This window comes from Chiloscyllium plagiosum, unplaced genomic scaffold, assembly GCF_037043375.1.
Source record: "Chiloscyllium plagiosum isolate Xiang-an unplaced genomic scaffold, Cpla_swu_hap1 HiC_scaffold_7, whole genome shotgun sequence".
Taxonomy (NCBI): Eukaryota; Metazoa; Chordata; class Chondrichthyes; order Orectolobiformes; family Hemiscylliidae; genus Chiloscyllium; species Chiloscyllium plagiosum.
Window position 1 is genome coordinate 79,826,191 of NW_028270145.1, and position 18,663 is coordinate 79,844,853.

General features: G+C 43.1%; 1 protein-coding gene and 1 pseudogene across 3 annotated transcripts in view; both read right to left on the reverse strand.

Annotated features, from left to right (window-relative positions):
• zranb3 (zinc finger, RAN-binding domain containing 3) overlaps positions 1 to 18,663 on the reverse strand; it is a 178,803-nt gene that overhangs the window by 147,383 nt on the left and 12,757 nt on the right. The window lies entirely within an intron of this gene.
• Positions 9,414 to 17,216, reverse strand: LOC122551890 (clarin-1 pseudogene; annotated as a pseudogene).

The window sequence follows — 18,663 nt, forward strand, 5'->3', positions numbered from 1 at the left end:
CTTTTGGGTATTACCCTTCTGCCTGAAGAAGGGTTATACCTGAAATGTTGACTTCTCCAGCTGCCGCTATCTGGTTTGCTGTGTTCTTCCAGCCTCCTGTTTGATTATTATACTGGCTGTACAGCAAAATAATAACTTATATTCCAAATATCACAGGTTGGCATTCCAAATCACGACTACAGTACGAATTAATTGGTCGTAACAATTGAATTTGAATCTTAGTTTTAACATCCTGACTAGTCCGAGCCTTATTTTGGCAAGACTAAAGACATTGTCAGTGGTTACAATCACCAGCAATCACCAGTATTATTACTGAAAATAACTATATTTGAATGCTGCAAATTTGGATTTATCATCACAGAATTGTTATGACACAGAAGATGACCATTCAACTTATGCCCTCACTGACTCTTCAAAAATCATTATCCTAAACAAAAACAGAAATTGCTAAAGAAAGTTAGCAGGTTTGGCAGTATCTGCTCTGGGAGGCAGAGTGGCTCAGTGGTTAGCACTGCTGCGTCACAGCACCAGGGACCCAGGTTTGATTCCCGCCTCGGCAACTATCTGTGTGGAATTTGCACATTCTCCCAGTGTCTGCTTGGGTTTCCTCTGGGTGCTCCGGTTTCCTCCCACAATCCAAAAGATGTGCAAATCAAGTGAACTGGCCATGCTAAATTGCCCATAGTGTTAGGTGCATTAGTCAGGGATAAACATAGGGGAAGGGAATGGGCCTGGATGGATTACTCTTCAGAGGGTCGGTGTGATCTTGTTGGGCCAAAGGGCCTGTTTCCATACTGCCAGGAATCTAATCAAATCTGTGGAGAGAGGAACATAGTCAACATTTCAAGTCCAGTGACCAATCTTCAGAACTGCAACTTGACAGGGAGCAGGTTTGGGGGGGGGGGGGGGGGGGGGGGGCGGGGAAAGAGACAGTATAGGAAGGTAAAAAAGTGGATGGAGATGGAGACAGAAGTGAATTGTTAGGCACACAAAAAGATTGTTGATAGTAAGCCAGGGTAGAGGAAAAGGTGATAACACGTTTTAGGGCAGGGTGAAAATGGGTTGGCTAAGCTGAAAATAAGAAGAGAAAATGAGGTCTGCAGATGCTGGAGATCAGAGATGGAAATGTGTTGCTGGAGAAGCGCAGCAGGTCAGGCAGCATCCAGGGAACAGGAGAATCGACGTTTCGGGCATTAGCCCTTCTTCAGGAATGAGGAAAGTTTGTCCAGCAGGCTAAGATAAAAGATAGGGAGGAGGGACTTGGGGGAGGGGCGTCGGAAATGTGATAGGTGGAAAAAGGTCAAGGTGAGGGTGATAGGACAGATTGGGGTGGGGGCGGAGAGGTCGGGAAGAAGATTGCAGGTTAGGGAGGCGGTGCTGAATTTGATGGATTTGACTGAGACAGGCTGGGGGGAGGGGAAATGAGGAAACTGGTGAAATCCGAGTTCATCCCTTGTGGTTGGAGGGTTCCTAGCCGGAAGATGAGGCGTTCTTCCTCCAACCGTCGTTTCGCTGTGGTCTGACGATGGAGGAGTCCAAAGACCTGCATATCCTTGGTGGAGTGGGAGGGGGAATTGAAATGTTGAGCTACAGGGTGGTTGGGTTGGTTGGTCCGGGTGTCCCAGAGGTGTTCTCTGAAACGCTCCGCAAGTAGGTGGCCTGTCTCCCCAATATAGAGGAGGCCACATCGGGTACAGAGGATGCAATAGATGATATGTGTGGAGGTACAGGTGAATCTGTGGCGGATATGGAAGTTTCCTTTGGGGCCTTGGAGGGAGGTGAGAGGGGAGGTGTGGGCGCAAGTCTTGCACCTCCTGCGGTTGCAGGGGAAGGTGCCGGGAGTGGAGGTTGGGTTGGTGGGGGGTGTGGATCTGACGAGGGAGTCACGGAGGGAGTGGTCTTTACGGAATGCTGATAGGGGAGGGGAGGGAAATATATCCTTGGTGGTGGGGTCCGTTTGGAGGTGGCGGAAATGACGGCGGATGATGCGCTGTACATGGAGGTTAGTGGGGTGGTAGGTGAGGACCAGTGGGGTTCTGTCCTGGTGGCGGTTGGAGGGGCGGGGTTCAAGGGCGGAGGATCGGGAAGTGGAAGAGATGCGGTGGAGAGCATCGTCGATCACGTCGGGGGGGAAATCCATCAAATCCACCGTCATTTCCGCCACCTCCAAACGGACCCCACCACCAAGGATATATTTCCCTCCCCTCCCCTATCAGCATTCCGTAAAGACCACTCCCTCCGTGACTCCCTCGTCAGATCCACACCCCCCACCAACCCAAACCTCCACTCCCGGCACCTTCCCCTGCAACCGCAGGAGGTGCAAGACTTGCGCCCACACCTCCCCTCTCACCTCCCTCCAAGGCCCCAAAGGAAACTTCCATATCCGCCACAGATTCACCTGAAATTCCACACATATCATCTATTGCATCCTCTGTACCCGATGTGGCCTCCTCTATATTGGGGAGACAGGCCGCCTACTTGCGGAGCGTTTCAGAGAACACCTCTGGGACACCCGGACCAACCAACCCAACCACCCTGTAGCTCAACATTTCAATTCCCCCTCCCACTCCACCAAGGATATGCAGGTCTTTGGACTCCTCCATCGTCAGACCACAGCGAAACGACGGTTGGAGGAAGAACGCCTCATCTTCCGGCTAGGAACCCTCCAACCACAAGGGATGAACTCGGATTTCACCAGTTTCCTCATTTCCCCTCCCCCCAGCCTGTCTCAGTCAAATCTATCAAATTCAGCACCGCCTCCCTAACCTGCAATCTTCTTCCCGACCTCTCCGCCCCCACCCCAATCTGTCCTATCACCCTCACCTTGACCTTTTTCCACCTATCACATTTCCGACGCCCCTCCCCCAAGTCCCTCCTCCCTATCTTTTATCTTAGCCTGCTGGACAAACTTTCCTCATTCCTGAAGAAGGGCTAATGCCCGAAACGTCGATTCTCCTGTTCCCTGGATGCTGCCTGACCTGCTGCGCTTCTCCAGCAACACATTTCCATCTCATAAGCTGAAAATAACCCATGTTAAAGACTGGATCTGGCATGTGGAAGTGGGTAAAAGACAGGCTCTAAAATTACTGAATTTGATATTCAGTCCTGAAGGTGACAAAAGTTCCAAACAGAAATGAGATTCTGTTCATCCAGCTTGCTCAGAGCCTCGTTGCACCAGTGCAACAGGCCCAAGACAGAAATGTCGGCATAGGAATATGGTAGTATGTTGAAATGGCAACCTTAATGTTCCTGGTATTCTAATGGCACTGGGTATCTTGTGTTAATCTCCTGTCTTTTCCCGTTATCAGTGCATACTTATGTTGAATGCTGATGGTGAATCTGTTCATCTTGTGAATGGACTCAGACACTTATCCACCATTTACTGATAGAGAAAATAGGAACTTAAGGAAAACTAAAATTCTGATTATGCTTTCTGTACTGTTCTGAAGACATTCTAGATCAATAGTCAATAATATATATTTATAAAAGATTACTCGGCTTTCTCCAATACTGTTCGAATATATCAAAACGATTATCAAATTTAACTTTAAATGTTTGAAAACCATAATTAAATGATTGATTGGAAAAAATTTTCATATTTTGCATGCATCAGCCTGACATGATTAAACAAACAAAAACAAACAAACAAACGTCAATGAATTACATTAGCATAATCAACACTATGACCTCTACACCTTGATAATGAGTGTATAAACTGATTGGGAGTCAAGAGAACCAACTAGGTGAAGCCAGTTCAAATAGGAAGCATGTTGCTTCGTAACAAGCCTCAAGTTCTCTCTTTGATGGAACAAAGGTAAATACGGTTCAAGGTGGACTATATTAACAAATATATCAGAGTTAATATTTTAAAAAGGAGTCAGAACGGAATGAGAGAAAACAAACTGAAAAGCTTTACCGACAAGCATAAAGTAAAACAGCAGTAAGAAGCAGAGTCTAGATTAGATGAAGGGCTTTTGCCCGAAACGTCAATTTTCCTGCTCCTCGGATGCTGCCTGACCGGGTGCGCTTAACCAGCACCACTCTAATCTAGACTCCGATTTCTAGCATCGACAGTCCTCACTTTTGCCTAGTATAAGAAGCATTCAAGTTGTAATCAAGTGTTCCAAGAAAAATACATCTTATTGAAAACCAGTAGGATACTAATGTCACACGGTGGAAAAAGCCAAGGACAGAATTCAGGAAAAGAAACATTTGCTAATGCACGAGTTAAAAAATAACCAAAGACAAAAGGAGGTGAAAACAATGACAAAAGAAGCAGAAGAAATAATTAAGGCAAAGAGAAAATTAACTAAATTACAAAGGAATTTCAAAAGAAACGTGTCATTTGACAGACAATTAAAAGCAAATTAAAAGCAAAATAAAAGTATGCATCGGGACAAGACGAGTAAATTTTTACAAAACAAAGGAAGTGGGTAGAGATTGATTCAATTACAACATTTTAAAGGAATCTGGATAGGTATATGAATAGGCGGGGGTTTAGAGGAATATGGGCCAAATGCTGGCAAATGGGACTATCAGATTGGGATAGCTGGTCAGCATGGACTGAAGGGTCTATTTCCACGTTGGAGAGCTCCAGAATGAGGGGATTAATGAGGGAGAAATGATAATAATACAAAGACAAAAAGAACAGTACAGCACAGCAATAAGCCTTCAGCTCACCACGAATGCACCGACACATGATGCCTTTCTAACCTAAAAACCTTTGGCCTCCATGCAGTCCATCTCCCTCAATTCCCTGCTTATTCATATATCTGTCAGGATGTCTCTTCAACATTACTTCTGTATCCGCCTCCACCACCTCATCCAGCAGCACATTCCAGGCACTTAAGGTCCTCAATGTAAAAAAATCTTGTCTCTTATGTCTCCTTTAAAAACATACCCCCCTTTTACCTTAAACCCATGTTCCCTAGTAATTGACATTTTGACTGAGAAAAAGACTGACTATCCATTCTACCCATTCCTTTCCTTCTTCTAGCAGGTTACCCGTAGTCCTTTGATGTTCACGCAAAAATAAACCAAGTTTGTCCAACGTCTCCTCATAGTTAATACCCTCCAAACTAGGCGACAGCCTGGTAAACCATTTTTGAATCCTCTCCAAAGCCTTGAGTCCAAAGATATGCAGGTCAGGTGAATTGGCCATGCTAAATTGCCCGTAGTGTGAGGTAAGGGGTAGATGTCGGGGTATGGGTGGGTTGCGCTTCGGTGGAGCAGTGTGGACTTGTTGGGCCGAAGGGCCTGTTTCCACACTGTAAGTAATCTAATCTAATCTAATCTAAAAAAAACCCTTTCTGGTAGTGAGGTGACCAGAACTGTATACTATATTCAAAATGTGGCCGAACTAAAGTTCTTTACAGATGCAACATGACTTGCCAAGTTTTATACTCTGAAGTCCTGCCAAAGGCGGCAAAAGCACAATATGCCTTCTCGACTACCTTATCCACATCTGTTGTCCCTTTCAGGGAACTGTGGACCTGTATGCCTAGATGCCTCTGCATCTCAAATGCTTCTAAGGATTCTGCCACTTACTGTATACTTTGCTCCTGTATTAGATCTTCCAAAATACATCACCTTGCATTTGTCCAGATTCAATTCCATCAGCCATTTCTCCAACCAAGTCTCTGCCCGATCTATATAACGGTCAATCCTCTGGCAATTTCCTCACCATCTGCAACTCCCCCAATTTTTGTGTCATTTGCAAACTTATCAGGCCACCTACATTCTCCTCCAAATCCCTATGTGGATCCCAGCAGGGATGTCTGCTAAACAGCACTGGTCACAGATCTCCAGTAAGGGAAGACCCTTCCATTGCTACCCTGTCTTCTATGGCAATGCCAGTTCTGTATTCATTTTACCAGCTTCCCATGTGACTTCACCTTTTGTATTAATGGTCATGAAGGATCTTGTGAAAGTCCAGACAGACACCATCTACTGTCCTGCCCTCAATCATCTTTCTCACTTCCTCAAAAATCTCAACCAAGTGAAACAGAACATCCTCCGCACAAAGCTGATCATTAATAAGACCATATTTTTCCCAATGTGAGTAAATCCTGTTCCCAAGAATCTTCTCCAATAATTTCACAATCACTGATGTAATGCTTGTAATTTCCTGGATTGTCCCAGTTGTCCTTGTTAAACAAAGGAACAACGCCGGCTCTTCTCCTGTCCTCTGGGATCTTTCCTGGGACTAAAGAGGAGATAAAGATAAACCTACCCTCTCTCTATTTACCCCTTTGATTAGCATGCAGGACAAGCATGTTCCTGTGAAAATGAAGGACAGGAATTGCTTGATTCGGGACCCTTGGATGACAGGGAAAATTATCAGCATAGTCCAAAATTAAAAGGAAGCATACCCAAGGTCTAGGCAACAAAAAAAAACTAACAAACTCCTTGAAGAATATAGGGAAAGTAGGAAGGAGCTCAAATGGGGAGTTAGAAGAGGCAAAGGGTCTATGAAATGTCCTTGGCCAGCAGGGCTAAAGAAAATCACAAGGAATTTTATACATATACTCGGAGCAAGAGGGTAGCTGGGGAAAGAGTAGGTCTGCTCAAGGATAAAAGAAGGGAGGTTATGTGTGAAGCCAGAGGAAATTGGAGGGGGGGGGGGGTATCTTTATTGTGCACTTCACATTGGTATTCAAAGAGAAGCACGCAAGGGATGCAGAGATTAGGGAACGGTATACGAATACTCTCAGGCAGGTCAACATAGCGAAGGAGGAAGTGTTGGATGTGTTGAAATGTATTATGGTAGACAAGTCCCTAGGCCCTGATAGGATCTATGCCAGGATACTGTGGGAGGCAAGGGAGCCTTAACAGATTTATTTTACATCCTCTCTGGTCTTATGCGAGGTTGGTGCGGTCTGGAGGCAAGGTGCTAGCACAGACTGGGCCGAAAGGACTGTAAATCAAATACTTTCTTCTTCTACTGGACTTTCAGTTATTATTCTTCCAATTTTGTACCAAATATGTACCTAGGTATCTTAAACCCAAAATAGCGCCATAAGCAACGACATTGGAAACTGTTGGAGAAGACACTGAAAAACAGGATTTATTCACATTTGGAAGCAAATGGGCTTATTAGCGATAGGCAGCATGGGCTTTTGCAGAGAAGCTCATGTCTCACCAACTTGACGAAGTTTTTTGAGAAGGTGACAAGAGTGATTCATGAGGGTAGAGCAGTGGATGTTGTCTATATGGACTTCAGTAAAGCATTTAATAAGGTATCTCCTGGCAAGCTGATATAAGAGGTAGTGTCTCATGGGATTTGGGGTGAACTAGCCAGATGGATATAAAACTCAGTTGGTCATAGAAGACAGTAGTGATTGAAGGGTGTTTTTCAGAGTGGAGATCAGTAACTAGTGGCGTTTGCAGGGATAATGCTGGGAACTTGGGTACACACGTACACGCACGCGCACACACGGACACACACACTAAAAGGTATCCCAACCAGACCCATTCCCGAACCCTATTACTGTATATTTCACCTGGCTAATGCACCCAACATACACATCCCTGAATACTATGGGCAATTTAGCATGGCCAATTCACCGAACTTGTACATCTTTTGGATTGTGGGAGGAAACTAAAGCACTTGGAGGAAACCCACACAGACACTGGAAGAATGTGCAAACTGCACATAGACAGTCGCCTGAGGCTAGAATCAAACTCGGTTCCCCGGCGCTGTGAGGCAGCAGTGCCAGCTACTGAGCCAGCATGCCGCCCCATATGGGCAACTTGCTCGAAACGTTGAGGAATCCATCTGTTCTGCCAATTTCAGGCTTTTGCAGTTGCAGTCATGTTGTGATAGCTGTGTTGGCAGAGTTCCAAATGACTTTGGGAATGGGATAGAAAATTGGGAATCTGGACTGTTTCACCATTTTCAAATTGTTTCTGAATCATCCTCACCCCGCCACACTGAGGGCCTTTGTATTTAAGCACCACAGTCAACTCCAGTTCCCCCTTCCCCAACCCCATACCCCAAAAGTCACTAATGGCCATAGAATTAATTGTTAACTCTACATCAAAAATAAATTCCTGGTCATATCCAATACATCTTAATGACAAGATGCAATGGAATAGAATAGAACAAAATAAACAAAGACTGATGTTGCTGGAGAAACTCAGCAGGTCTGGCAGCATCTATCGAGAGAAAACAGAATCCAGTGATCCTTCTTTAGAACAATGGAATAGAAACTGAGCAAACTCAGCTTTACATGCATTTCCTAATCCAATTCTTTTAGAAAATTTAGCACAATAAGTATAGTTGTTCCTTTAACACTGATGCCTTTAAACTGAAAATAAACTATTAAAATGCTTCAGAGAAAATTAATTGCTTGCAAATGTTATGTTGCTTGAAGTTGTCTTTTGCAATATTAATACTGACTGAATAATGGATGGATAAAATCTTAAAGTTACAGCTAGGCTATTTAGGGACAGAATTAGAAATACACATTTCTACACTAACAGAAATCTGAAATTATTTGCCTTTAAAATCTGTACATATTGGTGGTTAATTAGAGCTGTCAAGATTAAAGTCTATAATCTTTTTATTAGGAAGGAGATCAAGTAGAATGAATGGGTTTTAGGCCACAGTCTAATTGAATGGCACAGCAGGGCCAGAGGAGATGAATTCCTGAAGGGCTTATGCCCGAAACGTCGATTCTCCTGTTCCCTGGATGCTGCCTGACCTGCTGCGCTTTTCCAGCAACACATTTTCAGCTCTGATCTCCAACATCTGCAGACCTCACTTTCTCCCCAGAGGAGATGAATGCCTACTCCTGTCCCTCTTAATGTGAAAGTCTTCTGTCTGTTATCTGCTGAAAGTATGTAAAGAAGCTAAAAATTAATCTGACACTTCTTTCCCTATACAAAGGAATATAAGTTTTTCCACGTCAACAAATTTGTCGCTATTACTGCATCGCAATATTTCGGAGGTGGTAACCATTATACAGTCATTACAGCCCAGGAAGTGACCTCCCAAGCCCATTAAGTCAGTGTAGAGCAATTCTATCAGTCCCATCCTCCTGTTCTGTCAACTGTAGTTCTTTAAATGTACTGCCACAAAGTGCCTATCCAATTTCCTTTGGAAATCATTCACAATTTCAATGTGCACAGGTGGTCAACCCTTCCATTATAAATTCTGTTTTCTTGTCCACGTGATGTTGTTTCTCATAGACCCATCAATATTGCCATATTTTTAATCTCAATCTCCCAACATGATATCTACTTAAATGTTGTATCATCTCAGTGGGCAAAACATTGGTACCAATGAGGCAACGCTGTGTATAATCCATATGTCGCACTCTGAATTATGTTCCAAGAGTTTCAATACAATTTTAGGGGAATGTTAGCCACATGTTGACATGCAAGTTTTGATTATGTCAGGACTAACCTGTTTAGTACCTAAGGTCAGCTCCCCCATTACTTGAATCTGCATGTTTTGGTTTGAAGAAAGGGAATTGAACTCCAGCTAATCTGATGAGCAGCATGTTGACAGAATGCATCGCTGTGCAAACGAGAAGCCAGAAAGAATACTCAAATGCTTCAGTCTGCATCTTGAAGACAAAGTTTGCCTCTTTGTAGTTTGCAACCTTCTCAGACAGGCGATGACTTTTTACTTCAGAGGTAAACCAAAGGAACAGGCAATGGTATTTCAAAAGGTATAGGCCATTCGGACCATGGAGAGTCTCATAAGGTCTTCCAAATGCATTGAACATAAAGAATCCAGCCGTCACCAAAGCAAATACAATTATCAAAACAGAAAATAGTATTCCAGCAACAAGAGCTACAGGAATTGCATCAAAGAGTGTTGGAAAAAACATTATCTGCAGGTTCCTTCCTCCCAAGCTGCACTCCCGGAGTCATCATCTGTGGAAAAGCTGATCCACCCGATGAATTTTTCCAGTTCGCTGCTGGAAGCATTAATAAACTGGGTGCCAGTCTGACACAGGATGGTAGCTTCTATCTTGCTGGAAGTGCTCAGGGGCAGAGCAACAGTCAGAGGCCACGTTCAGCAAACCAGCTCCGCACAGAGTCACTTTGTTCTGGGTATCTCTGTCCCCACGGAGGAGAAAGTGAGGACTGCAGATGCTGGAGATCAGAGCTGATAAATATGTTGCTGGAAAAGCGCAGCAGGAGAATCGACGTTTCGGGCATAAACCTGAAGAAGGGCTTATGCCCAAAACGTCGATTCTCCTGTTCCTTGGATGCTGCCTGACCTGCTGCGCTTTTCCAGCAACACAGTTTTCATCTCTGTCCCCACCCCTGGCAAAGAGCTCCCAATGCTGTAGCAGAGATACAGAGCGATGGACATTTTCTCTAAAATCATTCACTGTACAGACCTCTCCTTATACTCAGCAGGAGGCACCTCATTCTAACTGTTTCCAAAGAATGATTAAAGACTCCATTCGAATATTAGCAGGAATGCTCCAGGACTTAGCGGAACTTCTCAAAATAAGAACAACAAAACCATTCCTGCTCCACTAGATCGATCCCCCCGTTTACCAGCCACAAGGCCTGCTCCCAGTTTACACTGTCTCCAGTGTAACGTGTGTATATATGCACACACAAACAATCAAATGATGTGGAAGAAAACATATGTGACCAGATCAGTAAGTTTGTGGATGACGCTAAATTTAGTGGAGTCACAGAGAGTGAGGAAGATTGTCAAAAATGCAGCAGGATATAGATAGATTGTAGATTTGGGCAGAGAAATGGCAGATAGGGTTTAATCTGGACAAACGCAACGTGATGCATTTTGGAAGATCAAATTCAGGTGCCAGTTATACAATCAACGGCAGAACCCTTAGGAGCATTGACATAGAGCAATTTGGGTGTACAGGTCTACAGATCCATGGAACTGGCTAGACAGGTGGATAAAGTGGTCAAGAACGCAAACAGCATATTTGCCTTGGGTCGGGCAGGGCATCAAATAGAGGAGTTATAAAATGTTACGGCTCTATACAAGTTTAGTTAAGCCACATTTGCAATATTGTGTGCAATTCTGGTCGCCACACTACAGAAGGAAGTAGATGCTTTGGAGAGGTTGCACAGAATGTTTACAAGGATGTTGCTTGGTCTGAGGGTTTTAATTATAAAGGAAAGTTTGGATTAACTCAGATTGTTTTCACTGAAAAGACAGAAGCTGAGGGGTGACCTGAAAAGAGGTCTTCAAAATTATGTTGGAACAGATAAGATGGATAGTCAGGATGGAAAGGTCAAACAAGAGGGCACTGTTTCAATACGAGAGGGGAAAGTATAGGGGAGAAGTGCAGGGAAATATTTTACCTCCCCAGTGGGTGGTAGGTGCCTGGAACACAATGCCAATGGAGGTGATGGAAGCAGACATATTACCTTGATAGTCACATGAACAGGAGGTGAACAGATGGGTAGAAACCGCATATGAACAGCAAGTAGCAGATGTAAATAAGGACTAGAAATCGGTGCATGCATGGTGGTTTGAAAGACCTGTTCCTCTGCTGTCTTGTATCATGTTGTACTTTTGTATAAAAGTTGCAAATGGAGGGGTTGCAAAATGCCAAGTATTGACTACATGAGTTAAAATGGCGTCTACTATGCGGAACTGTGCAAAAACAGTCAAAGAATAAGGAAGTGAATGAGTTTAAGTCACGTTTAATTCCTACAGTCTGGATACCTTGATTTCAAGCTTGTGAAATGAATAATGCAGTGTAACTGCACTATTGTTATAAACTGATAAAATTAAAGATTTGTTAAGTTTGTAACAAACTCACCATGTGTGTTGATTTCTTGAAAACTAAGAAGCTGGCAGAGATCAGATGATTGTCTTGTTAGTTGTGACAGGGCGATAGAATGAGTTTTGAGATAACCTCAAAAAACTTAAATGAAGTGACTGCTGAACCTTACGACGACAGATTCCACCAATTCAACAACTGCTTAAACTCTGAGCATCAAGATGGCAGCTTCTGCCTTTCCAGAGCTGATCACATGAGTAGCAAGCAATGAGCATGCTGTTAGGAATTGTGTCCAACATAACTGGCTAGCTCATGATGAAAAAGGCTGATCAATTTCCTGGAGGCAGAAGGAGAAATCTCAACACTCCTTTCATTCAGACTTTTTGTAAGCACAGTAAACATGTGCAAATCATAAATTTAGGAGTATTGAATTGTTGATGCCCTGAGTAAACCTCCGAACCAAAAAAAGGGCACAGTCACCTTACAAAACACTTTAGTCAGGTACAAATGGCAGCTGAAGCATCACAAGCCTAAAGGATTTCTTCTCAACTGCACAAAAATAAAATGAAGATTGGAGTTTTCTGTGATGGATTCACACTAGCTCATCCCAAAGACTAGCAAGCTTCTAGTTTTTCCAATCAAAATTACTGAAGCCATTGTAATGAAGCATGATACAAGAGCAGCCAAAGCTGACAATCCTGCAAAAGGTTATTTTGGAGGTAGGGTCTTCAAATTGTGCTGGATAATCACTGGCTTCCAGCAAACTCATATCCCAGACTGACTTGCCCTTATAGATTAATGAGGCATTTCGAAGCAGAGACTAGTGTTTGTTCTGGGTTTGGCTTTGCAATGCGTTGAGGAAGATGAAATTGACATAAAATGGGGAAAAGCTGAAGATTATACCTGAATTTCAGCTATGATAATTCTTTTGAATTTGCATTGAAATTACATCTTCATGGGACCAGGAAGTCTGGAGCCATTGTCATTTTTCACTAATTTTCTTGAAAAGGTGAGTGTTTCAAACAGCACCTGGGAGGCTCCCTTGCAGTTTAAGTAACTGCCCACAGATATGTTCAGACATATATACGTGTCTCTGTCTTTACAGAAACCTCAAAAGAAATTGCCCAATGTCCCCGGAGCTCAGTTGGTCATGATAAATTGGATTCCTGGTACTTTTAAAAAAAATACTATCATGACAAAAATGATGAACAGTCCTATATTTTAAAAGGTATTGTTCTCTATTTAAACAAACTCAGACATTTTAACAAAATTCCTGTTGATCTTAAGTACAGCACTTTCATCTGCACTTTGAGTAAATGGGACTGAAAAAGGACAATAAAAGACACTAAAGAAAGGAAATAAAAATCATCCAGATTATCTGCACTTCAGAATCAGCAAAAATAAATTTCATTTGGGAAAAAGACAAAATGGTTTTAAAAGGTACAGAGTCATAGAGTCAGAGATATACAACATGGAAACAGACCCTTCAGTCCAACTCGCTCATGCCGACCAGATATCCCAACACAACCTAGTCCCACTTGCCAGCACCCAGCCTATAGCCCTCCAAACCCTTCCTATACCCATCCAAATTGGTTTCTCAATTTCCCGCTATCAGGGGGTGTATAATACAATCCCAATAAGGTGATCATCCCTTTCTCATTTCTCAGTTCAAGTGATATTAAACTGCACAACTTACAATTTAATGTATTTAACTTCAAAATCCAAAATGTCAGACCAGAGTCAAAAAACATCTTATTGCTTCTCAAATACTCCCCCATAGCTGAGGTTTCTAGTATGACCACAATATTTCATTTCTACGCCTACATATAAAGCCCCGATATCAAAGACCAAAGATTTGTTCACAGACTAATTTATCTGAATAGACTTCATGTTAAAATGCCACTAGATTTTTTTAAGCTTATTAGTTCTTCAAAATGCCTTACATGCAGATACACAAAAGGTGTAGAATAAAGCAATACGGATACACCATATATATTGCAAATCAGAACTAGCTGTTTACATTTACTGCACTGTAGTGAAACTAAGAAATTACTGCAGAGCACTAAATACAAACACTGCACGTTGCTTTACATTTGAAACAATTTGCACGTATGTATCACCTTAAAATGTAAACAGAGTTCCAAAATGCTTCACAAATGCAACAGCACATCATGAAAATACATGCCTCATGTTAAAACAATTAGGAGTACCCAAAGACTGGGCCTAACACATGGGTTTGGAGGAGGACTAATAAAGTGGAGTGAACAGGAAAGGGAGTTTCGAGCAGTAGAACCAAGTTAGCTGAATGCTTGAAGTCCCTTGGTGGGAGGAAACACAGAAGGCCTGAGAGGATGGGAGAATTCAGGAGTAAATATAGGGCTGAAGCAGTTAGAGCTGTTATGAAGCAAATCTAGAGTTACTTATAGCTAAGAATTATGATTTTGCATGTTATATGTTTTCTTCTTGCAATGGATGAGGACATTGCTCAGAAGGCTGGTGTTTTTTGCCTATCTCAATTCACTTTGAATTGACTGACTCTCTTCTCATTTTAGAAGACATATAAGAATCAACCACATTGCGAAAGGTCTAGAGTCAGATGTAGACTAGACCAGCTAAGAATGTTAGATCCCCCTTTCCTGATGAATATTAGTGAACCAGATGGGTTTTTACAACAACTGGCAATGATTAGAAGGTTGCCATTAGACCGGCTTTTAATTGCAGATTTCAATGAATTCAAATTTCATCAACTACTCAGTAAGATGGTAAGGAAAGCCAGAGAACTGTAGATCAGTGAGTCTGACATCAATGGTAGGCAAGTTGTTGGAGAGAATACTGAGGGACAGGATTTACATGTATTTGTAAAGGCAAGGACTGATTAGGGATAGTCAGCATGGCTTTGTGCCTGGGAAATCATGTCTCACAAACTTGATTGAGTTTTTGGAAGAAGGAACAAAAAGAATTGATGAGGGCAGAGCGGTAGAGGTAATCTATATGGATTCTGGATTAGTGGTGCTGGAAGAGCACTGCAGTTCAGGCAGCATCCAAGGAGCAGCGAAAATCGACGTTTCGGGCAAAAGCCCTTCATATGGACTTCAGTAAGGCATTAAACAAGGTTCCCCATGGGAGACTGGTTAGCAAGGTTAGATCTCATGGAATAGAGGGAGAACTAGCCATTTGGATACCAAACTGGCATGAAAGTAGAAGACAGAGGGTGGTGGTGGAGGGTTGCTTTTAACACTGTAGGCCTGTGACCAGTGGAGTGCCACAAGAGTTGACGCTGTGTCCATTGCTTTTCGTCTTATTTATAAAAAAGATTTGGACATGAACGTAGGAGATACAATTAGCAAGTTTGCAGATGACACCAAAATTAGAGGTGTTGTGGACAGCGAAGAAGGTTACCTCAGATTACAACAGGATCTTGATCAGATGGGCCAATGGGCTGAGAAGTGGCAGACGGAGTTTAATTTAAAATAAATGCAAAGTGCTGCATTTTGGGAAAGCAAATCTTAGCAGGACTTATATACTTAATGGTAAGGTCCTGGGGAGGGTTGCTGAACAAAGAGACCTTGGAGTGCAGGTTCATAGCTCCTTGAAAGTGGAGTCGCAGGTAGATAGGATAGAGAAGGCGGTGGTTGGTATGCTTTCCTTTATTGGACAGAGCATTGAGTACAGGAGTTGGGAGGTCATGTTGTGGTTGTACAGGACATTGGTTAGGTCACTGTTGGAATATTGCTTGCAATTCTGGTCTCCTTCTTATCGGAAGGATGTTGTGAAACATGCAAGGGTTCAGAAAAGATTTACAAAGATGTTGCCAGGGTTGGAGGATTTGAGCAAGAAGGAGAAGTTGAATAGGCTGGAGCTGTTTTCTCTCGAGCATCGGAGTCTGAAGGGGTGACCTTATAGATGTTTATAAAATCATGAGGGGCATGGATGGGATAAATAGACAACGTCTTTTCCCTGAGGTGGGGGAGTCCAGAACTAGAGGGCATAGGTTCAGGATAAGAGGGGAAAGATATAAAAGGGACCTAAGGCCCAACCTTTTCACACAGAGGGTGGCACGTGTATAGAATGAGCTGCCAGAGGAAGTGGCGGAGGCTGGTACAATTACAGCATTTTTTCTTTAAGAATTCCTACAGTGTGGAAACAGGCCCATTGGCCCAGCAAGTCCACACCGACCCTCCGAAGAGTAACCCACCCAGACACATTCCTCTACCCTATTATCCTGTATTTACCCCTGACTAGTGCACCTACACATCCCTGAACACTATGGGCAATTTAGCATGGCCAATTCACCTTGCCTGCTCATCTTTGGACTATGGGAGGAAACTGGAGGAAAGCCACACAGAAACGGGCAGAACGTGCAAACATTGCACTGCTATTAAACCCTATTAGCTCAGCAATAACCTGCTCAAATGATAGCCAGTTGGATTTCACCATGGTCTTCTAGCTTCATCAGCTCTTGACATCATTCCAGCCTTTGTTCACATATGGACAAATAAGCTGAATTCCAGAGGTGAGGTGAGAGTGACAGTCGATGACATCAAGGTTGGATTTGACCAGGTGTGGCATCAAGGACCTCAAGCAACACTGGAATAAACATGTATCGAGGCAAGCCTTCCACTCACTGGAGTCATACTCAGAACATAGGAAGATGGTTGGGGTTTTTGGAAGTCAGTCATCTCAGCTCCACGGCATTCCTGCAGGAATTCTTAGGGTAGTGTCCGAGGCCTGACCATCATCAGATGCTTTAATGACCTTCTCTTCATCATAAGGTCAAAAGTGGGTGATGTTCACCAATGATTGAACAATGTTCAACATCATTCGCGACTCCTCAGATACTGATGCATTCAATAATCAAGTCCAACAAGATCTGGAAATATCTAGGCTGGGCTAATAAATGACAAATAACATTTGTGCAACACAAATGCCAGGCAATCCCATCTGCAATAAGAGAGAATCTAGCCACTGCCCCTTGACATTTGATGGTGTTACCATAACAGATGCCCAAACTATCAACATCATTGTGGCTTCCATTGACCATTAAATCAACTAGACTCACCACATAAGCACAGTGGGCTAGAAGAGCTGGTTAGTGGCTAAGAATACTATGGCAACTAACTCATAGCTTGATTCCCCAAAGCTTGTTGACAAGGCACAAGTCAGGAGTGCGATGGAATACACCCCACTTGCCTTGATGAGTACACCTCCAAGAACACTGAAAAAGCTTGATATCATCCAGACAAGCAGCCAACTTGATTGGCATGACATCCACAAATATCCATTTCCTCCACCACTGCCATTCAATAGCAGAATTATGTACTACATGCAAGATGCACTACAGAAACTAACCAAAGAACCTGTGATAGCACGTTCCAAATCCACAACCACTTTCATCTTGAAGCACAAGGGTAGCAGAACCTTGGGAATACCACCACCTGCAAGTTTCCCTCCAAATCATGACCTGGAAATATATCGCTGTCCCTTCATGGTCGCGAGGTCAAATTTCTTTCCTAAAGACACGGTGGGTCAACCTATCGAAGGTAAAGTACAGCAGTTCAGGAAGATAGCTCACCATCACCTCTCAAGGACAACTTGAGACAGTCAAAGCACACTGCCAGCCACCGACACCCACGTCCCATGAGAACAAAACAAAAGCTTCTTAGACCATGTAACAGTGACATTTTGGATTTGTTGTTGGCATTTGCCAGTTGTTGACAGTTAATTCTCACAGTTGCAAGGTTAGCTTATGAATCAAATGGTGGACCAACTCTGAAATTCTCCTGCTAAAGAAATTCATCTCCTTTAAGATCCATCTCTTCAGTATCTTTGTATACAAAGTAGACTTAATATTCTGAGCCTAGTGACCTTCTTCACAACTGGTGGTAGCTAGGAAAAGATGATTTTTTACGGAGTGAGGGGTCGTTGATGGTGGTGGGGAGGGTGCGGGAGGAGATAGTAAAACGAGGAGCCCACAGAGAGAAAATTAGGCAGGCAATGCGTGGTTAACAGTGAGCCAGGGAAGAAAGATGTATATAAAGACGAAAACGACAATGGGTGGGTTAGTAATATAAATAGTGTAGAAGGTTGTCAAAGGATACAGTGGGATAAAGATCAGTTGCAGGTATGGGAGAGAAATGGCAGTTGGAGTTTAATCAAAAGTGGAAGGCATCTGGAATAAAATATCTCAGAACTTCTGCAGTGTTTCAGCGAGGTTCAGCACAAGCTGGACAAACAGCACTCATCTTCCACTCGGAGACCGTCCAACTTTCACTCAACATCAAGTTCATTTCCTTCAGGTGCTCCGGTTTCCTCCCACAGTCCAAAGATGTGCAGGACAGGTGAATTTGCCATGCTAAGTTGCCCAGAGTGTTCGGGGATATGTAGGTTAGGTGCATTAGTCAGGGGTAAATGTCGAATAAGAGTAGGGGAATGGGTCTGGGTGGGTTACTCTTCGGAGGGTTGGTGAGAACTTGTTGGGCTGAAGGGCCTATACATACTGTAGGGAATCTAATCTAATCTATTACTTTACAGCCTGAACACCTTCTTTCATGTCCTTTACCCACTCTCATACCCTCAACTGTGTTATAATATGGGCTACTTCCAGCATAGCCAACACAAATTTAATCTGCTCACTGTCCCCATTACCAACTTTCTTCATCCCTGGCTGACTATCAACCATCCCTTTGTCTGCCTAATATTCTCTCTCTCTTTGAGGCTCCATCTCTAACTATTCACCCAGTCCTGTTCGAACCTCACCCCACTTCTGCTCATCATTCGCGTAAATACCGCCTTTTTCTAGCTACTGTCAGTTCTGAAGGGTCATTGGACTTAAAACATTGTCTCTGTCTTCTCTCCACATTTGCTGCCAGGCCTGTTGATTCTCTCCAGCAATTTCCATCTTTGCACAGATATAATATATTTTTGTTTATTGCTT